General features: G+C 40.3%; 1 long non-coding RNA gene across 3 annotated transcripts in view; it reads left to right on the forward strand.

The window, feature by feature from the left end:
• Positions 1 to 21,990, forward strand: part of LOC129531622 (uncharacterized) — a 55,051-nt gene that overhangs the window by 902 nt on the left and 32,159 nt on the right. The gene's annotated exons all lie outside the window — the stretch shown is intronic.

The raw sequence follows: 21,990 nt of genomic DNA on the forward strand, positions 1-21,990 counted from the left end.
CATGGTCTTTTAAAAACATAAATTGTGTAATGTCAACCCTCCTTAAAATCACTTGTTGGATTCTCTTGGTATTTAGAATGAAATCCTAATTCCTTTTCCATGACCTTCAAGGCCCTGTAGGAGCTGGACCTGCCTCTCCAACTTTACCTGGGGGCCATGCTCTCTCCTGCTCCCCACTCTTGAGTGAAAACTGGCCTCCCTGGTGTTCTTCCAGCAGCCAAGCGTGCTCATGCTTTAGGGCCTTTGCATTTGCTGTTCCCCCTACCTGGAATGTGCTTCCCCAGACACCTGTCAGGTTCTTCATCCTTAAATCCTTAGCTCAGATGTCACCTCCTGGGAGAAGCCTTCCCTAATGCAGCCCTAACCAGGGCCTTTTACTGCATCCTCATCTGCACAGTATTTATCTCCATCTCAAGTTGTCTTGTTTATTACCTGGTGTGGCCTTTCCACCCCAGAAGGTAAGATCCCTGAGCACAGAATCTTGTCTTTTTCATGACTGTGAGAATTAGGCATGAAGATTTGTTGTTTGAATGAATGAGTGAATAGATGAGTTGATGAATAATGCATGGCCACAGATCTGCAGATGATATATAACCTCATAGCTGTTGAGGACTCCAGGGTCCCAAGGCTGGAGTTCACTTACTGACCTCCTGTTTCACGGTCTCAGAACAATTCCCCTTAGGTGTCCTTCCCACCATCGAGAAGGCTCAAGTCTAGACAGCATATAGATTTTATGTAAGTTCATGTTAAATATTAGCCAAAATTGTTGAACCTAAATTTAAAATGTCAGAAAATACCCTTGTAAGCAATAAAAAATGGAATTTGTAAGGTCAAGCACAGAAAAGATAATAGTGAAAAAAATCCTAAAGCACAAGCATAGCAATATAATGTCTATATTAGTGGTATTATTGTTTCCTCATCTTGATTAGGTCAACTCTCAGGCTCTTTAGAGTAGCCTAATATCCCTAATGCTGAACATTAACTCTGACATCTTCTGTAAGAGGGATGAGCAATGAAAGTGCTACCTTTTCCAGATTACTTACTTAATTTTACTTAACAAGCACTGTGTAGTGTTCACTATGTGCTAGGTACTTTTCTAAGTACTTGACAAATACCGCCACAGATTGGGTTCTCTGGAAGCAGTAGTTGAAACAGTGTTCAGGGTGTGAGATGCTTATTAGGGATTAACACCTTTGAAGGGAACGGAGAGAAAGCAGGAAGAAGTCGAACTGCAACGTAGGCTCAGCAAAACCTCAGCCAATCTGGCAGAGTGTCCTGCATCAGGCCCCCACCTCACTCAGTCACCAAATGTGCCCCGCACCCCCGCCCCCAGCAAGGAAGAGCACAGCTTGAGGCAAGGCGGCTCTTCTGCACCTGAGCCAAACTGGAGTTGCTGAGAGCTGGGGGGAGGGTGTCTGCTGACCATAGTCGCTGCAGTTGAGCAGTGAGTTCTTCCTTGAAGTGGAGTGTGGGGATTGCATCTCTGTATCTGCTCAAATGTTAATTTATTTGACCCTTGTAACAACCCTATGAGGTAGGTCCTTTTATTACTCCCATTTTACAGATGAAAAAACTGAGGTACAGAGAAATTAGGTAACTTCCCAAACTAGGTCAGATAGCAGAGCTGGGATTTAACCCAGGCAGTGTGGCTCTAGAATCAGAGCTGTTAACTACTCAGCTATGCTGTCTTATTACTTCGTAAAGAAGGTTAAGGGTAGCCTAATAATAATAATGACAGCAATATTGGCACTACACTTTGACGTTGTAAAGTGCACTCACATCAGTGCTTCAGTTTTTTATTTAGTTCTTTGTAAGGTGGTGTGTGCGTGTGTGTGTGTTTGCCTGATCTGGTGCATGTATTAAGAATGACACCAAAAGGTGATAATTTGGGGTTGTCTATGGCACTTAAATATTAAATCCTGCCTGCAAAAATCTAGGAATCAGAACTAGAGGCTGAGGTGCAATGACTGGGCTTGAATTCCAGGACCAGACCATATGTGCTGGGGTTCTTATGATGACCTGGGAAGAGGAAAGGTCCTCTTTAGTGTTTAGGACAAGAGAGTGAATAGGTGGAAGAAAGGTTGTAAAATGTAGGGTGGGGCTGGCCACCTCTGAGCTCTGCCAGGCAAGTGAAGTGTTAGTAGAGAAAAGGACCTGAGGGAAAATTAGGAAGCACCATGAGAAAGAGGGTGAAGAAGGGAGAGGAAGGCGTTCTGCAGGCATGAGCAGTGTGGGCTGTGGGCGCTCTTCAGTAGGGTCTGTAAGACAATGCAACACTGTGCATGACCAAGAGGGCGGGAGAGGGCTCAGTGTGGGTATATGGCTGTTCCTCAGAATGGCAATGTGTGGACTCAGACTGAAGTGGGGGGACAGAGGAAATCTAGAGGCAGTAGAACATTTCCCGTCACCTTTGTGGAATTATAGCTACACATACTCTTTTTTTTTTTTTTTTTGAGACAGAGTCTTGCTCTGTTGCCCAGGCTGGAGTGCAGTGGCACGATCTCAGCTTACTGCAACCTCCACCTCCCAGGTTCAAGCGATTCTCCTGCCTCAGCCTCCCAAGTAGCTGGGATTACAGGCACGCGCCACCACGCCTGGCTAATTTTTTGTATTTTTAGTAGGGACGGGTTTCGCCATGTTGGTCAGGCTGGCCTCGAACTCCTGACTTCAGGTGATCCACCCGCCTTAGCCTCCCAAAGTGCTGGGATTACAGGCATGAGCCACCGTGCCCAGCCTAGCTACACATAATCTTTTAAAGATATTTATTTATTTATTTATTTTTGAGACAGTGTCTTGCTGTATTCCCAGGCTGGAGCACAGTAGTTTGATTTTGGCTCAATGCAGCCTTGACCTCCTGGGTTCAAGCGATCCTCCCATCTCAGCCTCCTGAGTAGCTGGGACTACATGCATGGGCCACCACACATGTTACTTTTAAAATTTTCTTTATTTTTTGTAGAGATGTGGTCTCACTGTGTTGCCCAGGCTGGTCTTCAACTCCTGGACTCAAGCAATCCTCCTGCCTTGGCCTCTCAAAGTGCTAGGATTACAAGTGTAAGCCACTGCACCCGGGCTTTCAAAGATATTTTAAAATAGTTTCCTACATTGTGAAATTATACTTCTTGTTCTGAAGACTGGGCTTAGGCAAGGAAGAAATCCAAGGATGGCAAATTTTATTTTGGATGATGCAGAATACACATTTCCCCCTAACTTACAATTCTATTTTTGTCTAGAAGAGTTCATGTAATAAAAGTTATTATCCTTAAGACTTTTAGCTCCAGTGGGATTAACTGGCTTCAAATTCTTTTTCCAGAGTTGGTGAAGTGTCCTCTCTGAGCCCAATAGAAGAATTCTGTTTTAATCCCTTGTTACTTTTATTTGTATATCAAGCATAGTCCAAAAGGCTGGAACAAAATCTTGGTAGTAAGCACTCTGCAAAAATAGGCAGCCGGGATAAAATTCAGCAACGTGACATATAAACTTCCCAACAGACCAAATGTGTCCTCTGAGCCAGGGGGATTAAAGGATTCTACTTGGGATCTGAATGAAGGTTATTCTTGTTACTGAGCTGATTATGTCACCATCGTTGACCCTTATGTTAACAGGTTCTTTCCCTTGTGACATATTCTATTCCATTCTCTTGTGGATATTTTAACATGATTTATTCATTTGCCCATTTTCGTAACACATAAAGCCATTTTAGAAACTTGCCCTATAGCCCACAGCATAACAATACTATAAATAATTCACAAAGGAAAGCAAGTACAGAGGTGTTTAAAAAGTAATGTACAGCAACTACAAGAGAACTCATGAGGCCAACAACAGATCTTGCTTAGAGTAGATACCCAAGCTCATTTATTACACTAAGCCAAATTAAGAGAATGTGAAGAGACATAGTGTATCCGGAGCATAACATATTTCTAGTACCATCCTCTGGAAAATGAGCATGGTTTCAGAGGAACACAGCTTTTCCTGGAGTAAACCGTTTGTGTTTGGGGAGGGAGTAAATAACTTATTTCTGAAATCTAGCATTTTATTGAAGAATGTTTTCTCAAACCTGACAAACCTTATGAAGGCAGAGGCAGGAATAAGTGTGGAGGGTCATTGTCTAGCTGTGGGGATGGCAGCAATGGTGGAGTGAGAGGAGTCTTGGAATCCTGCACATTCCCCACTGACCCCTTGGTGATTCTGAACTGCCTTCCTGTAGTCACTTCTCAGCTGGGCACAGTTCGTGGAACCCAGTGAAAATAAGCCATATTCCAGGGAGAACAAAAAAGGTGGAGCATATGGTAGTTCTATTGCTAGTTTTTTGAGAAACCTCCAGACCGTTCTCCATAGTGGTTGCACTAATTTACATTCTTACCAACACTGTATAAGTTCCCTTCTCTCTGCATCCTCATCAGCATTTGTTATTTCTTTGCCTTTTTTGATAATAGCCATTCCAACTGGCATGAGATGATATCTCATTGTGGTTTTGATTTGCATTTCCCTGATCAAAATGTCACTCTATATTCCATAAATATCTACAATTATTACGTGTCAATAAAAGATAAAAGGAAAAAAGCCTATTTCTGGACTTTGAAATGCTTATATTTAATCCTCAGACACTGCATTTGGGAGCCACCTCTGCTTCCAGAACACTTGTCTCTTCCAAGAGCTGGATTCAGTATCAAAAGGTGAGCTCTTTCATAGAATGCTATACTCAACAAAGAGTCAGGACACATTCTTATAAAAATCAAAGCATTTGACCACTAAGAGGTGAAATTGCTGGAACATAGGGTATACACATCTAATAGTTTTATACTGCTAGGTTTTTGTCCAGTGGGGCTGGACCAACTAAATTCATTTTCTACTCCCATGTGTGATGCATTTCCACTCACCTGTACCAACCTTGGTACACATTCATTTTCCCTTTCTAAAAAACAAAGACAAAAACACAATAGCCAGCTCACTAAAATTCAGCCTCTAAAATATATCCGGTCATAGAGAGATCTAAAATGAATTTGATGGGCATCAATATGAACCTTCACCCTCTGCTTCTACCCTGAAATGCAGGCCACACACATACTCTTCAGCCTGATGTTGTTCTAGAATTAAGTGTGCACTTCTTTCATGAGATGACATTCAAGCCACACAAAGACAGCAAGGTCAATGAGGGCTAGAAGGGAAAGTAAGCGTGGCTCATAAAACCAAGAGGTACTTAAGATTTAACAAGATTAACAAGTGCTATTGAAAAGAGCTACCTGGCCTGAGTCACAGGCAGGGAGAAAGATGCCAGCTCAATTCTCCTGGCCTCACTAAAATCTTGCATGAAATTGCAATAAAGCTTTTTGGAAAGTGACGATGTCTTTAATGATTATTTCTCTTGAACCTTTGCAGAAAGAATGAGGTGTTCGTTTTCACTGGCCCATTTATTTGCTGTTAACATTTCTTTCGTCTGCCTTGTTTGAGAAGGTTATGTCTGAAGCTCGCCCAGCTTCTTAAGTTCAAGTCATTTAGTACACAGTAAACTCACAGTGGACTCTTTTGCAACAATTCCCCCTGAAAAATTATAGTTTCAGTGGGATTCAGCAACAGCGAGCTAAGGGAGACAATCCTTCTACTTTTCAGGGAGTGTGCAAATGCATGAATGAGTGAAACTCACTAAATTATAGACAAAACTTGTCATTCAGATGTCTCCCAATCTTTTTGCTCTGGGCAAAAGCAGTTTTTCCAGATCAGTATATTCAGATTTTATGAGAATTGAGATTTTCAGAATACACTGTGCTTTATATTTTATATGCCGAAAGTTGGCTTTAAATGCTCAATAACTAGATGATCTCAGGAATGTTGAGTAATCCCTGTATAAGCAATTTGCTTAGTGCTATATATAGAAGCAACTCTGGAAGCTATACTAGTTACATATATGCATTTCAATACAGGTGGGTAGACAGAGCACAGATGTTCGTATAGATGCCTGATCTTTTTGGATATGTCCATATGGAAGATACAAGTGCTCTGCCTGTCAGGGTAGGTAGCTTGGTGCTTTCATTCTGGTGATACTTCCAGCTGACTCCTTCATATTAATTCTCCCCTTCTTCCTTGCAAACAGGACCAATTTTGGGGTGGGTGGCAGTTTGTCCCCTAAAAGGCTCTATTCTCTAAACTTCCTTGCTGTTCAGGGTAGTAATGTAATGTCATTCTGGCCAATGAGATTTACATCTCATTGGTCTAATTTATGGGGATCTCAGAAAAGCCATTTTTTCCCTCATAAAAAGTAGGCATTTGCCTTTTCCTCTTTATTCTTCCTCTTTCTTTCTTACTGGAACACAACAGACATAAGGAGGGCAAACAGAAAGGTAAGAGGGGTCTGATCCTTGGATGGCCAATCCTGGAGAGCCGACATCCAGATTTCTTATTCAAGGGAATAAACCACTTGTTTCAGCCACCATAGTCAGGTTTCTGTTTTGTGCAGCAGAAACCATGATACACGTAACCTAACTTGGAGCAGGATGCTTACCTAAGGAGCCCTTGTTCTAAACAAGAGTGGTTCAATTGCCCCAAGAAGTAACTGCACTTGGGGTTTGAAGGAGACCGATTTTCAAACATCCAGTTGGTTTGGTTAACCAAAAGAAAACAAAAAAGCTCTGAAATTCCTCTCTTAATCATTGAGTTGCTTTAATGGTAACTATGATCCAAAAGCAAGAAGATATTTGTCTGTCGGTCTCAGATTTAGTGGAAGAAAGCTTGATGGAGTCTGTCTGTATACTCCTGGCCATATTTATTTCTTGTTTTGGAGACAGGGTCTTGCTCTGACACCCAGGCTGGAGTGCAGTGGTGCAATCACAGCTCACTGCAACCTCAACCTCCCAGGCTCAAGCAATCCTCCCCTCCCATCTCAGCCTCCCAAGTAGCTGGGATTACAGGCACATACCACCACACCTGGCTAATTTTTAAATTTTTTTTGTAGAGACAGCATCTCGCTATGTTGCCCAGGCTGGCCTTGAACTCGTGGGCTCAAGTGATCCTCCCACCTCGGCCTCCCAAATTGGTGGGATTATAGGCATGAGCCATGGCGCCCAGTCCATATGTATTCCTTAGGTTCTCTCTTCCTCTCCTCCCCCCAGCAATCCAATCTTGTAAGTTTCTTTAGTAAACAAATAAGAGCATCAAAAACAAAAATCAGTTTCTTACCCTGTAACACCAAATAATCAAGCTTACTTAGTGTGCACACATCTGTGAATGTGCAGTGAATATGTGGGCACATTATTGATACCATTCTTTAGCATAGAGGGAGAACCTAGACTGTTTTTTTCAGTTAAGGCTCTAGTCTAAATCATGTAAACATACATTTTAGTTGGTAAATAGAAATGGGCCTGTGAATTGAGAGGAAAAGTATCCAGAGTGGTGGATTTCCGTTTGACTTTCGCCATAATGCTTTGTCCACCTCAACTGAGAGTGAACAGTAAGTATTGGTAGAACAGCAAATAGCTTCATCTGAGTAGGGTGTTTGGGACTCATGCACATGACAAGATTGGAAAGGCAGATTGGGTATAGGGTACCTTGGGGCCAGGTTTAGGAGTTTGGAATTTATCTTATAGGCTACCCTTTCCTGGAAGCTTCCTCAGAACCTCAGGGCAATGAGATGTTTCACAAGAGAACGTTCCAGGGTCAGGTAAGTTTGAGAACTACACATGCTATATCCCTCCCTCTTGAAAATTCACACCATATAATTGCATAATAAAAACTGAGGAGTTCTGTATTAAAAAAAACTGGTTAAACTTAATGCAGGACTCCTCCCTGGATTATACCTGTTAGGAGGTATACACTTCAGAAGGTGCTTTAGGGGGAGCCAGTGGAGGTCTGTGAAAAGAGTTATGTAAGCATATGTTTTCTAAAGGTTTATCTGAAAACAATGTACAATCTAGATTAAAATTTGGAAAGGAGGGTTTTTTGAAAAAAAGAACTAGCGGCAAGGAACCATAGGTCAGGGTCTCCTCAACCTGGCTTTATATCAGAATCACTTGGAGATTTAAAAAAATTCCCTGACTTCATAGTACTTTTAAAGGTTCTGATTCAGTAGGTGCGAGTTGGGCCTGGGAGTAGGTGTGTGTGCATGCATGTGCACGTGTGTGTGTGTGTGCATATGTGTGTGATTGCAAGGCAAAAGCTAATGTGGGGTTATTTATGAGTCCAAACTAATTTCTGAGGATTATGATAGTCCAGTTGAAAGTTAATGAGCCTGAACTTGGATTGAGGCAGTGGGAATGACAAAGATGAGAAGGATGCATAGACAAAGTGAAGCAAGAATCTGTTAAATACATGCCTTGGCAAGTGACAGAATGTGAGGATAGAAAAGAACAGGGAGAAATTCAAAGAGGTTTTTGCCTGGGTTACTGGGGAGAATGATCATATCACTAAGGGATGTTGAAGGTTAGGAGGCAAGGCAGCATTGTGAGGGAAGTGGGCGCTTGGTCTTGGACATGTTTAGATTGAAATGCAAACATATAAGAACCCCTACCAAGTGGTTGAAAATACAGATTTTAAATACAGGAGAATGAAGGGGTCTAGATCCACAGAGAAATCATAGTTATAGCTGAACTTTCTGAGGGATGAGGTAGAAAGAGGGAAAAGCCAAGAATTGAGACATGGGGATGCCTGCATTCCGGCAGTCAGGATCTTGAGATTCAGTGGGGATGGTCAGAGGAACAGAACAGTCAAGAATTTTCCTCCCCTGTTATGACAATCGGGGAGGAAAGCCTCCGGAAGGGTGCACTGATTTAGGGTCCAGTCCTTTCAGCCAGATCTTACAGCAGACAGCTATGTGCTGCAGGCTTTGGGTTTGACTCTGTGCTCTACTTCTTATTTCCACTGTGTTCTTGAGCAAGTTTGTTTAATTCTCAGAGCCTCAGTTTCCTCATGTCTAAAATGAGGATTACACTGCCTCATGCAGTAGCCTTCTAACATACGTAAATGCTGTATGATGGTGTATAATATGGTACATACATGGTAGTGATTATTGTCTTAGTGAAGTGTCCTTTAACCCCCATTTAAAAATTAGCTGTACAGACAAAATAAGTGAAAAGAGATAATAATCAACCATAATCCTATCATCTTAAAAAAATCAACTGTGTCCAGGTACAGTGGCTCACACTTGTAATCCCAACACTTCAGGAGGCTGAGGCTGGAGTTTGAGCCCAGGAGTTTGAGACCACTTGGGCAATATAGGGAGACTCCATCTCTACAAAAACAAAAAAAAATTATCCAGGTGTGGAGAGGATGAGACAGCTATTTGGGAGGCTGAGGTAGGAGGATTGTTTGAGCCCAGGAGATTGAGGCTGCAGTGAGCTGAGATTGTGCCACAGCAACCCAGCTTGGGCAATAGAATAAGACCCTGTCTCAAAAAAAAAATTATCTTTATTTTACATGTTTGATTTTCGTTTTTGACCACATGCATATATCATTTTACATAGATATAGCATCACTACAATTTTGTAGTATGCTTTTCAGTTTAGCATTACATAATAAGAATGTTCTCTTATTGTTACTTTACTTTCTTATTTTATTTGCTCAGCAATTTTTCAGTAAGTGGATATTTGAGTTGCTTCCAGTGTTGTTTTCTGTTTTATTTTAAATAATGATTAAATTAACTTAAACACTAATATAGCCCTTTAATTTTATTTACCTATTTTCTCCTAAGCCATTTAATTTTATTTATTTATCTATTTCTTCCCAAGCCATTTGACTTTTTAAAATTACTTTATTTTGGATGAACTATTCAGCAGCGGAATTATTGGATCAAAAGTATAGTGAATGATTTTCAAAATATATTGCTGAATGGCTTTTCAAAGGTTATACCAATTAACATAGTTTTCAAGGATTATACCTCTTGAAGTAAGAATATACTTCAAGTATATGTACCAGCTTTACCATCTCCTCACCAACTAGTAATGTCATTTTTTATGTTTTTGCCAGTATAATGGGAACTGACTGGCAATGTACTAAGTTCATTGTTGCTTAATTTGTGTTGTTTTTTAAAATAACAGTTTAGGCTAAATATTGAATATTTGTTTTACTGATTGCATCTCAGAGTATTATTGATATTAGTACAAAGGTTAACTTGTTGATGAAACATTTGTTTACTTTGAAAAATGAAAGACTTATGGGAGTTGCCCTTGGAGAGTTGAAAGAAAATGGAAGAATTGGATAGGATATTCTGTCAGTTAAGATGTTAGTCTTGAACATGGTGAGGCGTGTTCAACAAAGGGAGCGTTTACAAAGGTGTGGTCATGTTAAGGAAAACTAACAAGGGATGGTGCAGTATTCCAGGGTTGGCAACAATGGTATCACTTCTAGGCCTGAATAGGTCATAGGAGGACGCAAGGTAATGGACTCAGACAGATAGTTGTATGAAAGGGCTGACAGACAGGAGCTGTGGCCTTTGAATGGGAGACAGTTAATGCATGATGACCTAGTAGAGAAGGAAGGAAATGAGTATCCTGGCCTTGATGATTTCCACTCACCCTCTTGTGTCTTGGCATGGCATCCAATTAATTGAGCCCAACTGCCAGAAGGCAGTTAATGCAATCCACAAAGGTCAGCCACCTGAAGCCCTAAGTGGAATGAAAAAGAAAGGTAAGTGGATCTGGAAAAAAACATGGAAAATATTCAGTGCAAATATTCTGGCATTAAGATACTTTAGAGTGGCTGATGATATGAGATTTTACAAATAGATGCAAGATTGTTAATCAGAGGTCTCACTTCATTCAGCTTTTGAATGTTATTGAAAACTATTGAATTTAAATAGCTTAACTTTCAAATAGAAACAAAACAGTAGGTAATGCCATTATTTGATCCCATTCAGGTATGTGGATAGTAGAATTTATTCCTTGCTTGAAGGAAGTTTTACTACGCCAGAATCTCAGAAGCAAATAAGAAAGTAGCATTTCAAATCTCAGAAGTCAGTAAGAAAGCAAAAGAAGAAGCAAATGGGAGCAGTCAAGGAATGTTAAGAAGGGACGAGATGGCCGGGCGAGGTGGCTCACACCTGTAATCCCAGCACTTTCGGAGGCCAAGGCAGGCGGATCACGAGGTCAAGAGATCAAGACCATCCTGGCCAACATGGTGAACCCTGTCTCTACTAAAAATACAAAAATTAGCCGGGCATGGTGGCACACACCTGTAGTCCCAGCTACTCAAGAGGCTGAGGCAGGAGAATCGCTTGAACCTGGCAGGCAGAGGTTGCAGTGAGCCGAGATCATGCCACTGCACTCCAGCCTGATAACAGAGTGAAACTCCGTCTCAAAAAAAAATTAAAAAAAAGGTGGTCATATTTCATCACTCTAGTTGAATTACTTTTCTCATCTCTCTGTAACTCTCCAGTCTTTGGATATATATATACAAATATTTGTATGTAGTTATAATCACAGCTCACAGCATTTTGATGGTGTAGTTAATACCTTGGGCTTTGGAGACTAAGATGCCTGGGCCTGAATTCCAACTTCATGACTCACTAACTTTGTGACCTTGATTAAACACTTCTATCCCCACCTGGCAGTAATGAGGTACCTCTCCCCATCTTTGCTGGGATGGTATCAGAGGGGGCCTAGTGAATGGTAAGGACTTTCACCATCACTCAGCAGCAATGGGCCATCTCCACCACTGTGTCTAATGGCCATGTGAGGAGCTAGAATTCCCACCCTGCCCAGCAGCAATAAAGATACCCTCCATGCTCAACTATTTGTTAGCTAAGTGGGGAACCAGGACTTCTACCCCCACCTAGGAAGAATAAGGCAGCATTCCTCTCTTTCACCTACCAGAACTGTATCAGAAAAAGTCAGTAGAACCAAGTTTAGATAAGATCCAGTCTCATAATATGAACATATCCAGGACCACTTATCATACCAAGAACCAGAAAGCTCTCAAACTGAATGAAAAAGGCAATTCATAGAACCCAACAATGAGATGACAGTGATGTTAGAATTATCTGACAAATTTTAAGCAGCCATGATAAAAGCAGCAATAGCAATCATGCACACACTTGAAACAAATGAAAAAATCGAAAACCTCAGCAAAGAAACAGAAAGTCACAGGAAAGAAATAGAAGAAATAGAAGCATACAAAGAAGAACTAAATGAACTGAATAATACAGAATGAAAACAAGAAACTTAGTGAAAAGCAGAATGAAGGAGACAGCAGAATGGAGGAGACAGAAGAAATAATCAGTGAAGTAGAAGAAAGAATAACAGAAATTACTGTTTGAAAAACTGAGAGAAAAATATGCTGGAAGAAAAAGAAACAGTCTCAGAGGCCCGTGGGACTAAAACAAGAGCTTTAACATTTGTGTCATCAGAGCTCCGGAAGGAGATAAGACGAGGACAGAGCTAAAAATGTACTTGAAAAAATAATGGCTGAAAACTTTCTGAATTTGGCAAGAGATATAATCCTACAGATTCAAGAAGCTGAGTGAACCCCAAACAGAATATATCTGAAGAAATTCACACCAACTCACAATTATAATTAAGCTTCTGAAAACTAAAGACAATGAAAAAATCTTGAAGGCCGAGAAAATGGACATGTTACCTAGAGGAGAAAGCAGTTAAAATGACAGCAGATTTCTGGTCAGGAATCAGGGGAACCAGAAGGAAGTGGTACAACATTTTTCAAGTGCTGAAAGAAAAGAACCGTCCACCCAGCATCTTGCAAAACTACCTTTCAGGAGTGAAATGAAAATCAAGATATTCTCAGATGAATGAAAATTAAGAGAATTTGTCACCAGCAAACCTACCATAAAAAAATGGCTAAAGAAAGTTTTTTAAATAGAGAGGAAACAACAAAAGAAGGAAACTTGTAATATCAGGAAGGAAGGAAGGAAGGAAGAACACTATAAACAAACATATGGGTAAATATAATAGGCTTTCCTTCTCATCTTGAGTTTTCCAAATTACATTCTATGGTTGAAGCAAAAATAATAACACGGTATAATATAGTTCTAAAATGTATGAATATTTAAGATGATCATATTGTAAATGTGGGAGAGTAAAGAAATCTAAACCAAGCATGGTGGCTCACACCTGTAATCCCAGCACTTTGGGAGGCCAAGGTGGGCGGATCATTTGAGGTCAGGAGTTTGAGACCAGCCTGGCCAACATGGTGAAACCCCGTCTCTACTAATAATACAAAAATTAGCCGGGTGTGGTAGCATATGCCTGTAATCCCAGCTACTTGGGAGGCTGAGGCAGGAGAATCGCTTGAACCTGGGAGGCGGAGGTTGCAGTGAGCCAAGATCGTGCCATTTTACTCCAGCCTGGGTGACAAGAGCAAAACTCCATCTCAAAAGAGAAAAAAAAAAAAGAAATCTAGAGGAAGGTAAAGTTTTTATCCTTTATTTGAACTATTAAAATTATGATACTAGTAGACTATAATAAGTTATATGTATATGATGTAACACTTAGAGCAACCACCATAAAAGCTATATAAAGAGATATACTAAAAATACTATAGATAAATCAAAATAGAATTCTAAAGAATATTCAAGTAAGCCAAAAGAAGGGAGGGGAAAAAACAGAGAGATGAAAAACAGAGAGAAAAAATAAAATGGCAGACATAAACCCTAAAACATCCATAATTACATTAAATGTAAGTTTTCTAAATACACTAATTAAAAGGCAGAGATTGCCAGAGTGAATTAAAAACATGACCCAACTATATGCTGTCTAGAAGAAACTTACTTCGAATAAAATGATATAGGGTGAACCTGAAAGGATGGAAAAAAAAATCACATAAATATTAAATAAAGAAAAGAAGGATTAACTATATTAATATCAAATACAGTACTCTTCAGAAGAAAGAAAATTACCAGAGACAGGGAATATTGATAATAACAAAAGAGTCAATCCACCAAGAAGACATAGCATCCTAAATGTGTATGCAACAAACAACAGAGCTGAAAAATATGTGAAACAAAAACTGATAGAACTGAACAGAGAAATAGACAATTCCACAATTATAGTTGGAGACTTCAATATCTTTATTTCAACAATTGATACAACTACCAGAGAGTAAATCAGCAAGGATGTAAAAGAACTCAACAAGGCTGGGCACGGTGGCTTATGCTGTAATCCCAGCACTTTGGGAGGCTGAGGCAGGTGGATCACGAGGTCAGGAGTTCGAGACCAGCTTGGCCAACATGGTGAAACCGTTTCCACTAAAAATACAAAAAATTAGCTGGGTGTGGTAGTGCATGCCTGTAGTCCCAGCTACTCAGAAGGCTGAGGCAGGAGGATCACTTAAACCCAGGAGGCAGAGGTTGCAGTGAGCCAAGATTGTGCCATTGCGCTTCAGCCTGGTGACAGAGTGAGACTCAGTCTCAAAAAAAAAAAAAAAAAAAAATCAACAATACAATCAACTAACAGAATTTAGTCAACATTTGAAGAACACTTCACCCAAACGCAGCTGAAAATTCATTCCTTTCAAGTGCATGTGGATCATATGCCAATATAGATCATATCCTGGGCCATAAAACAAACCTCAACAATTTAAAATAATTAAATCATACAGTGTGTTGTCTGAACACAATGGAATAACATTAAAAATAAATAACAGAAAGGAAAACTTTCTGTTATTTTGGAAATAACATTTCTGTTAAACTTGGAGATGAAAGAGCCCTTCTAAAGAATCCATGGGTCAAAGAGGAAGTCTCAAGGGGAAACAAGAATACATTGAACTACATGAAGATGAAAATACAACATGTCAAAATTTGTGGGACATAGCTAGAGAAATGCTGAGAGGGAAACTTAATGCATACATTAGAAAGAGGAAAAGTCTCAGATACATAATCTAAGCTCCCATGACCAAACTTAAAAAAAGAGGAGCAGAATAAACCCAAAACAAGACAAAGAAATGAACTAGTAAAGATAAGAGCAGAAATCAATAAAAACAAAAACAGAAAGGCAATAGAGAAAATCAATGAAACAAAAAGCTGTTTCTTTAAAAGAATCAATAAGATTGACAAGCCTCTATCAAGACTTACAAAGAAAAAAGAGAGAAGGCACATATTATCAATATCAGGAATAAAATGGCATATCTCTGAAGACCTCAGGGAAGACCCTGAAGGCATCAAAAGGATAATAAGGGAATACCATGAACAACTCTACATATATAAATTTGACAACTGAAGTGAAACGGACTGACACTTTGAAAAAAAAATATAACTCACTCAGTATGAAATAGATCATTTAAATAGCCCTATAACTTTAAGGACATTAAATTAGAAATGTTTAAAACTCTCCCCAAAGAAATCTCCAGTCCCAAATGTTTTCATCACAGAATTCCACCAGATGTTTAAAGAAGAATTAATACAAATTCTGTACAATCTCTCCCAGAATATGCAAAAGGAGGAAATATATCTCCATTAATTTTATGAAGTTACTCTTACCTTATACCCAAACAAGACAAAACAGTGAAAAAAAATAAAACTACAGAACAATGTCTCCTATGATAGATACAAAAATCCCTTAAAAACTGGCAAATAGAATTCAGCAACATAAAAATGATTATACATCATGACCAGATGGGGATTATTCCAGGGATGTAAGCCTGGTTCAATATCCAAAAATCAGTTTAATATATCATATTAACAGACAGAAATAAAAAATCACATGATTATATCAATTGCTGCAGAAACAGTATTTGAGAGTATTTAACATCTTTTAATGGTTAAGAAAACCCCAAAAATATAAATAAAGGGGAACTTTTTCAACATGATAAAGAACATCTACCAAAATAATTCTATTGCAATTATATTTAATGGTGAGAGACTGGATGCTTTCTTCCTAAGACTGGGAATAAGATAAGGATGTCCACACTCAATATTCTTATTCAACATAGTAGTGGAAGTTCTATTCAATTAATAATGCAAGAAATAAAAGGTATATGGATCAGTAAAAGAGAAATAAAAATATTTCTATATGCAGATAATGTGATTGACTATGCAGAAAATTTCAAGGAATCTACAAAAAAAAATCCTAGAAGTAATAAGTTCAACAAGGTCATAGGATGGAAGATACAAAATAACATGCATTATATTTCTATATACTAGAGATGAACACGTGTACACTGAAATTAAAAATAAAATGCCATTTATAATTGCTCAACAAAAGAGAAATATTTAGGTATAAATCTAATATGACACATACAGGACTTTATGGTGAAAACTATACAACATTGATGAAAGACATCAAAGATCTAAATAAAGACATCCAAGGGCCATATCATGTTCATGGATTGGAGGACAACATAGTGAAAATGTCGGTTATCCCTAAACTGATGTACAGGGTTAACTCAATTTCTATTAAAATCACAGAAGAATTTTGTAGGTATAGATAAGAGTATTCTAAATTTTATATAAGAAAGCAAAGGAAGTAGAATAGATTAACAATTTTGAAAAAGGACGCCAGGCGCCGTGGCTCACGCCTGTAATCCCAGCACTTTGGGAGGCTGAGGCGGGCAGATCACCAGGTCAGGAGATCGAGACCATCCTGGCTAACATGGTGAAACCCCGTCTCTACTAAAAAATACAAAAAATTAGCCGGGCGTGGTGGCACGCGCCTGTAGTCCCAGCTACTCAGGAGGCTGAGGCAGGAGAATGGCGTGAATCCAGGAGGCGGAGCTTGCAGTGAGCGGAGATGGCGCTACTGCACTCCAGCCTGAGCGACAGAGTGAGACTCCGTCTCAAAAAAAAAAAAAAAAAATTTTTTTTGAAAAAGGAAAATTAAGTAGTAGAAATTGGTCTACTGGATTTCAAGATGTATTATATAATGATAATAATTAAGAGAACTCAAAAATAAACTTACACAAATATGCCCAACTGATTTTTGACAAGATGCAAAAGCAGTTCAGTGATGGTACATAGATTTCAATAAATAGTGCTGTAGCAATTGGACATCTGTAAGCAAACAAAACAAAACAAAAACCTCAAACTAAGTTGTACGTATTATACAAAAATTAACTAAAAATTGGGTTATAGACCTAAATATAAAATTATGAAACTTTTAGAAAGAAACAAGAAAAAATCTTCAGGACCTGGGGTTAGGCAGAGAGTTCTTAGTCTTGACAACAAAAGCTTATCCATAAAAGTAAAAATTAATAAATTGGATTTCATCAAAATTAAAAATTTTTGCTGGGCATGGTGGCTCACCCATATAATCCCAACACTTTGGGAGGCTGAGGCCAGCAGATCACTTGAGCTCTGGAGTTTGAGACCAGCCTGGGCAACATGGTAAAACTCTGTCTCTACATAAAGACAAAAAATTATCTGGGAGTGGTGGTGCACGCCGGTAGTTCCAGATACTCTGGAGGCTGAGTGAACTAAGGTCCTGCCACTGCACTCCAGCCTGGGTGACAGAGTGAGACCCTGTCTCAAAAAATATATATACAATAATAATAATAATATAAAAATTTTTGTTCTGCAAAAGGCCCTGTTAAGAGGACAAAAAGACAAATTATGGAGTGGGAGAAAAAATATTTGCAAACCACATATCTGACAAAGACTAGTATCTAGAATATATAAAGAACTCTTGAAACTCAATAGTAAAACCCCCAAAAATCCAATTATAAAATGAGTACAGGACATAAAGGGACATTTCACCAAAGAAGACATACAAATGGAAAATAAGACCTGAAAAGATGTTCAACACCGTTAGCCACTAGAGAAATGCAAATTAAAAGTCACAACAGGATATTACTACACACCTATCAGAACAGCTAAAATTAAAAATAGTATCATCATCACCAAATGCTGTGAGGAGAAATGCAGCGAAACTGGATCCCACTGGTGGGAATGTCAAGTGATACAGTCATTCTGCAAAAATGTTTGGCAATTTCTGATAAAATGAAACATGCAACTGCCATACAACCCAGCAGTTCTACTCCTGGGCATTTATTATCCCAGAGAAATCAAGACTTATGTTCCCACAAAAACCTGCATATGAATATTTATAGCAGCTGTGTTTTATGTAAATGCAACTTCAAGTCTCAAGCCTCTTTTTAATCCAATTGAAACCTTCTATATAGAGATTCTGGAGCCATCACTTCCACCTTTGTGAACTGAAAGAAAAAAAAAAATATGAACATAAAATCAAGTACTTGATTTGAAGACTGATAGTAAGGCCTCCAGGGAAAAGGGGAAAGTTACACACTATATACACTATGTAAACAAGGAATTACCGTGCTGCTTTTGTAATAATTAATCTGAACCTAGGCATTACTGGGCATAATTCAGATTCCTGCAAAAATAAAGTGTTTTAAAGTTTAGTGGATATTTATTGAACATCCACTATGTGCAAGCTATGAAATTTCCACATGAAATTAACCTCTGTACCTAACAGTTATCTACATTTTGCAGATGATAAAAATGAAGTTCAGAGAGGTTTAGATTCTACTCTGTGTCAGGCACTGTGGTGTTTATCATGATCAGATTTCATTCTCACAGTTGGCCCTGGTCAAGTTTCCTACCTCCTGGTTTCTCAAGTTACTGGTCATCGTTGAGAAGAGCATACAGGGGTACTCTGAGATTGGACCCCAAAATTAGGGCAATGAATCTCTGAAGAGCTCTACATTAAAATGTGCAAAGAAAGGACATCTTGAAATATTAATCTTTGTGCTGTTCTTTTCTTCCCTTGCATTCTGGTTCCTTCCTTCAGTGAGCTTCTTTTAGTAGGAATACAAAGAGAAAAAAATGTAAATATGGAGCTGTTTTAAAAACTTCCAAACCAGGTGTCTTAGTCTGTTTTGCGTTGCTGTAAAATAATACCTGGGCTGGGTGCGGTGGCTCACGCCTGTAATCCCAGCACTTTGGGAGGCCAAGGCGGGCAGATCATGAGGTCAGGAGATCAAGACCATCCCGGCTAATGCAGTGAAACCCTGTCTCTACTAAAAATACAAAAAATTAGCCGGATGTGGTGGCAGGCGCCTGTAGTCCCAGCTACTCAGGAGGCTGAGGCAGGAGAGTGGCGTGAACCTGGGAGGTGGAGGTTGCAGTGAGCTGAGATCACGCCACTGCACTCCAGCCTGGGCGACAGAGCAAGACTCCATCTCAAAAAATAATAATCATAATCGTAATCATAATCATAATAATACCTGAGGGTGGGTAATTTATAAAGAAAAGTTTATTTGGCTCACAGTTCTGCAGGCTGTACAAGAAGCATGACATCAGTGTCTGCTTCTGGTGAGTACCTCAGGAAGCTTTCATTCATGGCAGAAGGCAAAGAGGAACTGGCATGTTGCATGGTGAGAGAAAGGGAGCAATAGGGAGAGTGGAGGGCAGTGCCAGGCTCTTTTAAGCAATCAGATCTTGTAGGAACTCATAGAGCAAGAACTCCCTCATTACCACGAAGAGGGTACCAAGCCATTCAGAAGGGATTTGCCCCCCAGAACCCAAACCTCCCTCTATGCCCCACCTCCAACATTGGGGATCAACATCACATAAGATTTGGGGGGGACAAATATCCAAACTATATCACCAGGTTCTTGCAAATCAGAAGACAGGGCTTTAAGGGCCATGGGGCACAGAGTTTATGCCATTCAAAGAAAGGAAAGTAATGAGAGAGGGATGCCATCTTGCCTGTCCTCTGTACTCCAGGGAGCATACTCAGGAGTCTCCTGTACTGGAGGGGAGGGAGCTAGGGGGAGCTTCCTATGAGGAGACCCCACCATCTGGCACCAGCTGAGTGAGAACACCATTTGCTGCCAGGCATAGGAGCCACGAGGCAGTCCTTCTCTCTCCATCAACCACAGCAGACACCGTCCCATGCCCAGTGACTACTGAGCTCCAGTCACACCACACTGTACAGACTCCTCAACCCCCAGCAAGAGCCTAGGGCACGTTTAATCCCCTCTACAGCAAAGAGGTCCTTGGCCCCCAGAGGGGCAGGGATGGTGAAGGGAAGAGCCAGCAGAGGAACTTGGGTGGGGCTGGACTGTGGGGAAACCCTTCCTGGTTACAGTGGGCAGAGTGCATCTCTGTAGATGATGATTAACTGACTTGAAGCAGCCTGAGGCCCTGGAAGATGAAGATGAGGGGAAATGAGTTATTTTCTCTCACTGGGCTCCAGGATGCCAAAGCTCTCTCAATTGAGTAGGCAGGTTCATGCCCTGTCCAACCAAGCTCAGGGGGGACTAGTAAGGGGAGAATGTCTGTCACCTGGAGAAGCCAGTTACAACATGGCAAGTGACTAGCATGACTCCTGGGCAGCAGCCTTGTATGGCAAGATCTGTGGGTTTGCATTCCTGAGGAGTCCCAAGGAGCCTGTGGAGAAGATCCTGGGAAAAGCCAGCCTCCTGGAGTCTGTGGTGCAAGGACTGTGTCTTTTGGGCACCAAAAGGAAGGTTGACCTCTGAGTGTGGGAAAGTGAGGGACATCTGGCTGACAAGAGAACTTGATTGTGTCCATTTTCTCACCTTGCTCTGATCTGAATGCAACAATTTTTTTCATGTTATTTTTCTAGAGTTAAGTTAAAACAGTAGTTGCACAGGTGAGGAAGGAAGTGTGTGTGTGTGTGTGTGTGTGTGTGTGTGTGTATAACCAGTGCTGAAGTATTAATTCACATGTATATTTCTAAAACTAGTAGAGGCACAGTGGGGCCTCCCTAGGACCAAGATCTGAGAAAATAACTCCAGTACAGGAATGAGAACACATGCTCCCACTTTCAGCTAAACCCCCACTTCTTTGCCTTTAAAATGGAGAGCTTGGATCGAATGATTGAAAAACATTATAATCCTAGGATGTGTAGTTTTCCTTAGATCCTCACAAGTGTTTAAGTCAAACCATTCCTAATACTAGGTTTCTCTTCCTTAAGGTCAGTTGGCTATATATGCATGTGCAGTGTGTATCTGTTGTACCCATAGTATATATGACATACATGTAATGTACTGTGCAGTGTGTGAATGTGTTGTGTGTATACTATGTGTCTGCATGGTGTGTCATACACTATTTGTTCTTGCTGTCCCAAGCAACCCCTCATATTGCCCAATCAATGCTAGATTTCTGGATCCTTCAGAAATCCTCTCTCTCATACCCAGGCAAATAAGCAAGAACACATATGTGAAGACTTTTGCACTCCAGTGACTCTTGAGCTGCAGCCAAATAGCTGGAATTACATGCTTTGTAGAGAACCAGGGACGTGGCATGGCAATGGGAAATTCAGCATGTATTTGAAAGCCAGATTCCTTTTTCCAGAACCTGAAAGAGCAAGAGAGGTAGAGGCTAGCCTGTCTGTTGCTGGCAGCCAGGGGTGTGTGTGTGTGTGTCTAGTGGGCAGCGTTTATTAAAATCTCTGTTGTCTCTAACATGCCCCCATTCACATGCATATTTGCATTTCAGACTGCAATTTTCAAGCCAGCATTTCTTTACTCTGCATCTCTTCCTCTGATTCTGTTGCTCTTCATTCGTCTCCTCAGCCCCTTTGCTTTCTCATTTTCCTTGGAATAGTGAGTCAAGCTCCTTCTGAACAGTAGTTTAGGGTTCTTAATCCACTGCATGGACGAGGCCCCCAGACTAAAGCAGGGGAGAATAGAATGCTGTACAGTTGCTGGAATGCTGGGCCTCAAAGTCTTTTGACTACTTTCACCTTCCTGGTTATGGGAGGAGGGCTTCCCCTTGATTCTGGGGAAATACAGAGATGCCAGTGTCCAGCTTGCCATTCCACATCTGTTCCAGTCATGTTCTGTCCAAGTCCAAACTAAGTAGTTTAAAGTGATAATCATTTATTTGTTCATGAATCTGCAATTTGGTCAGGGCTAAAAGGGATAGCTCATCCCTTCTTCCACGTGGAACTTACTGGGGTGGCTTAAAGGCTGGAGTGGCTTGAAGGTGACTCAATAGCTGGTGCTGGAGTCATCTGAAGTTCATTCACTCACACATCTGGTGTTTGATGCTGGCTGTTGGCTGGGACCTTAATGGGGACTGTCAGCTGGAGCACCTACATGTGGCTTTTCTATGTTCTGGACTGGTGTTCT

The sequence above is a fragment of the Gorilla gorilla genome, chromosome 12 (assembly GCF_029281585.2).
Source record: "Gorilla gorilla gorilla isolate KB3781 chromosome 12, NHGRI_mGorGor1-v2.1_pri, whole genome shotgun sequence".
In the NCBI taxonomy this organism is placed as follows: Eukaryota; Metazoa; Chordata; class Mammalia; order Primates; family Hominidae; genus Gorilla; species Gorilla gorilla.